This window comes from Mustela erminea, chromosome 7 (assembly GCF_009829155.1).
Source record: "Mustela erminea isolate mMusErm1 chromosome 7, mMusErm1.Pri, whole genome shotgun sequence".
Classification (NCBI taxonomy): domain Eukaryota; kingdom Metazoa; phylum Chordata; class Mammalia; order Carnivora; family Mustelidae; genus Mustela; species Mustela erminea.
This window is the reverse complement of record NC_045620.1, coordinates 21527499-21532322: the sequence shown is the minus strand read 5'-3', so window position 1 is coordinate 21532322 and position 4824 is coordinate 21527499. Positions and strand designations below refer to the sequence as shown.

Sequence of the window (4824 nt, the reverse complement as noted above, 5' to 3'; positions counted from 1 at the left end):
CGCCCTGTGTGTTACCTGCTGCTGAGGGAGAGGGGGAGCTCAGAGTCCTTCCCTGGGTGCAGGCAAGGGACTCACCCCCAGAGAAGTGGGAGAGTAGGGCTGAGGATGGTCAGAGCAGCGCTGCAGGCCGAACCATTCTGGGACAGGTTTCAGGAAGGGTCCAGCCAACGGTTTCATGTGGCCCTTAGTCATTGGAAACACTCGTGAATGTCCGTGCGTGTGTGAGAGTTTCCACCAGGGCTGGGCCCCACTCACTCTCCAGTTCCCATTGCCAGAGGAAGACGCTGCTTGTCCTCCGAGCAGCTTGAAAAAAATTCTAGCTAGAAGGCCTCACATGGCGTGGGGTGGGTCACGCAGGTCTGGTCACGTGTCCTGAATCAGCTGCCAAGGAAAAGCTTCGAGCTCTAGTGACTGATTTTGCTGGGCTGCTTTCCAGTTTGCCAAACACTTTCCCAAATGTCGTCACAACCAGTGAGGAGCCTGTAGGACTTCCATTTTAGAGATGGGAGACTGAAGTCCAAAGTACTTGGAAGTGCCAGAAGTTGGGCTTGGGTCCAAGTCCACGGCCCTTTCCTTGATATTTAACAAACACTCAGTGAGTGTCTGTAGGCGCAGTGTGTAAGGGGCCCCACTGAGGTCTGGGAAGTCTAGGAACTGGAGCTTCGGCAAAGCAGGACCAGGCGTGGCCAGATGTTTAATGAGAGCACCAGCGAGGCTCCGGGGATGCGGAAAGGAGGAAGCTTGCCTAGCCCAGTGTGCCTAGCCCAGTGGGGGACTCAGACATGGAAGGAGGCTAGGGGTGGGGAGTTGTCCAACAGGGGAGCAGCAGATCCTGTGGAAGCTGAGCAGAGGGACACCCAGCTCAATCTGGGTGATCAGCACAGCCACCTGGCAGAGGGAAAGTGACTGAATGGAGTCTTAAAGCCTGGCTGGAGGTGAGACCAGAGGGAAATCATGCTGGGAGGGTGGACCTACTCCAGCCTCCAGCAGGGGAGACAGCTTCCGGCTCATAAGAATAAGTCTGCTTCAGTAGGTCCAACTCCCGTAGAGGCTGTTTGCCAGAGAACAGTCCTTGGAAGCAAGAGGCTCATCCTCTGCTCCACCAGCCCCTCATGTGGACAGAGTTTGCAGCCTTCGGCTCTCCTGACTGCCAGGACCCCACCTTCACGTCGTTTCCCTCCCGCATCACTGGCTCCTCCTCATCAGAGGGGCACCAGGTCTCCATCCTTGGTCTTCTCATCTCTGCACACAGCCCTTAGAGATCTCATCCAGGCTCTTGACTTTAAATCTCACCTGCATACCTGCTGGTGTCCCCCAAGCAAATCCCTCCAGATCCCGGTCCTGAACTCCAGACTCCCATATCCGACTTCTCCTCTCTCCTTCTGGGTTCCCAACACATCTCAAAGCAAATTCCAGATTTCTCAGCAGCAGTCCCAAGTCTGAGCTTTTTGTGGTCATCCCCATCTTTTTTTTTTTTTAGATTTTATTTATTTGACAGACAGAGATCACAAGTAGGCAGAGAGGCAGGCAGAGAGAGAGGAGGAAACAGGCTCCCCGCCGAGCAGAGAGCCCAGCGCGGGGCTCGATCCCAAGACCCTGAGATCATGACCTGAGCTGAAGGCAGAGGGTTAACCCACTGAGCCACCCAGGCGCCCCGGTCATCCCCATCTTAAAGGGCATCTTCATTCTTCCAGTTGCTCAGGCCAAAAACCTTGGACTCATGCCTGACTTCCCTCTTATAGCGCCTCTCCACTTCTGACCCTTAAGTGGTTCCTTGTGACTTGACCTTCAAAATCCAGAAGGAGACCTGTTTCACCGCTTGCCTCTGCGGCCTCAGCCCCCAGCCTCTCACCTGAAGGCTGCAGCAGCCTCCTCACAGGTAGTCCTTTGTCCATACCGCAGCCCAAGCGATCCTGGTAAAACCTGTAGGACCATGTCCCTCACCTTCTCCCACCTCACGCATGGAAAGGTCAGAGTCCCCACTGGGACCCACAAAGGCCTGCAAGAGCCACTCCAACGTCCTTCACCTTTCTGCTCTTGTGAGAGGTCATGCTGCCCTTGCCCACTGCACTGTATCCTCACTGGTCTCCAGCTTCCTCGGGCATGCCAGAAGAGCCCTGCCTCAGGACCTTTGAACTTCCCTTCCCACTTCTTCGAGGTACTATGTCTCATATGGTAGACAGAATAATGGGCCGCCCAAAGATGTCCATATCCCAGTCCCCGAACCTGGGACCATGTTACCTTCTGTGACAAAGGGACTTCATAGATGTGATTAATTTAAGGATCTTGAGATGGGAAGATTATTCTGGGTGACTGAGGTGGGCCCTGTGTCATCACTAACATCCTTATGAGGACAAGAGGGAGGAGGAAAGTCAAAGAGAAGGCTATGTGATGACAGAAGGAGAAGGTAGAATAATGTGGGATCACAATCCAAGGAAGGTGGGGCCTCTAGAAGCCAGAAAAGGCAAGAGGATAGATTCTGCCCTGGAGCCTTAAGAAAGAACACGGGTCTGCTAACACCTTGATGTCAGCCCCGTGAGACCCATTTTGGATTCCTGACCTCAAGAACTGTAAAGGATGACATTTGTGTTGTGTAAGTCATGAGGTTTGTTAGAAGTGAATATACCTCACTTCTTTCTGGTCATTACGGAGGGAAGACACCTGTAGCCAGCCGGTTTCAAATTCTCCCCCAAACTTCCTGTTCCTTATCACTTTTTTCTCTCCTCAGCTTATACCATCAGCTAACATACTGTGTATTTTACTTCCTTTGTCTACTCTCTTATACTCCAAGAAGGAACTTTATTGTTATTCTTGTTCCTAGTTGAATCCCCAGGGCCTAGAAGAGTGCTGGGCGTGTAGTAGGTGCTCAATAAAAATTTATGGTATGGTTGATGGTAGGGAAAGGTGGCCTCCACCCTAACAATACAGCTTAGTGCATAAACATGACACCTGTGCAGATACTTTACATGAATGATTTCATTCTGTCCTCGGAGCAACCCCATGAAGTTGGTACCATTATCATCCCCATTTTACAGATGGGGGTATGGAGGTGCCTGGAATTGAACTCAGGCAGCCTGACTCCAGTGCCTGCCCTCTGAGCCATGTTGCTGATTCCTCCATTTCTGCCCTGGAATTCTCATGGGGGATTTTCTGGGGGAGAAAAGATTGGGTGCAGGTGCTGGAGGCTTCGCTATCCAAAGAACTAAATCAGTAATGGCAAAATTACGCTCATCAATGAGGGAGAGACTGTAGGGTGGAATTGTTGCTGCTTTAATCATACTGAGGTAAAATTCACATAACATAAAATTAGCCATTGTAAAGTGTACAACTCGGTAGCATTGGTTAAATTTACGACGGGGGTGGCTGGGTGGCTCAGTCAGTTAAGCCTCCGACTCTTGGTTTTGGCTCAGGTCATGATCTCAAGGTCATGACATCAAGCCCAGTGTCAGGCTCCAGGCTCAGTGTGGAGTCTGCTTGTCCCTCTCCCTCTCCTCTGCCCTTCCCCCAGCTTGAGCTCATACACACATGCTCTCTCTCAAATAAATGAATAAAAATGTTAAAAAAATTCTTATTAAAAAAATTAATTTATGATGTGCAACTACCACCTCCATCTAGTTCCAAACCATTTTTGTCACCCCAAAAGAATAACTGATTTAACAGGTACTTCCCATTCACCTTTCCGCCAGCCCCTGGCAACCACCAGTCTGCTGTCTGTCTATAGGTATAGATTTACCTATTCTGGATATTTCATACAAATGGAATCACACAGTGTGTGACCTTTTATGTCTGGTTGCTTTCTTTCAGCATGAGTTTCTGAGGTTCATCCACATTGTAGGAAAGTGTAGCATTCATTTCACTTTAGGGCTAAATGCTACCCCATTGTGTGCATGCGTGTAGAGGTGTAGTTGTGTGGTGTTATCAAAGGAATTTACATGTCTGATTTTCAGAGTCCATCAAATGGAGATCATATAATAACCTTGCAGGGTAGCTGTAAAAATTAGACATGTTGGGCGCGTGGGTGGCTCAGTCAGTTAAACATCTGCCTTTGGCTCAGGTCATGATCCCAGGGTCCTGGCATCCAGCTCCACATTTGGCTCCCTGCTCGGTGGGGAGTCTGTTTCTCCCTCTGCCCCGTCCCCCACTTGTGCTACCTCTCTCTGTCTCTCTGTCTCTCTCAAAAACAAAAACAAAAAACTAAAAAACCCCAAAACAAACAAACAAAAACCCGAAAAACTTTAAAAAAATTAGACATGCTGGGGGAAACTGGCAGCCTCAGTCAGTGAAGCGTATGACTCTTGATCTCCGGGTTGTAAGCTTGAGCTCCACACTGGGTGTAGAGATTACTTAAAAATTAAAGTCTTTTAAAAAAATGACAATGCTTTATGTGTATGAGGTGCCTGGAGCATAGTGGGTAGTTTATAAACGGTAGCAGTGAAAATGATTATTCAACCAGATAAATTTTTCATTAAAACATTCTGACCTTGGAATGCCTGGCTGGCTCAGACTCTTGATCTCAGGGTTGTTGAGTTTGAGTCCCACATCAGGCATGGAGCCTACTTTAAACAAACAAACAAACAAACAAACATCCCCTCTCTCCCCGCCTTCACCCACAAACACGGATCCCAGGTCAGCCATGATCTTAACGTCTTCAGAAGACAAGCGTGTCCTTAGCCGCTCAGTCCTGGGAAATGCAAATTAAGGGAGGGGTTCTGAGGCTGAGCGCAGGCTTGCCTTTGTACTTGTAGAGCTCTTTATATTTCTAGATTTTTCTATCAGTCTTTCCCTTGCACATTTATTCAACAGTTTTTCAAATACTGGAGGTTG

The 4824-nt window shown here is 49.1% G+C and overlaps 1 protein-coding gene across 1 annotated transcript in view; it reads left to right on the top strand.

Annotated features, from left to right (window-relative positions):
• The window catches only part of SRC (SRC proto-oncogene, non-receptor tyrosine kinase), an 86179-nt gene that overhangs the window by 13341 nt on the left and 68014 nt on the right, over positions 1–4824 (top strand). The window lies entirely within an intron of this gene.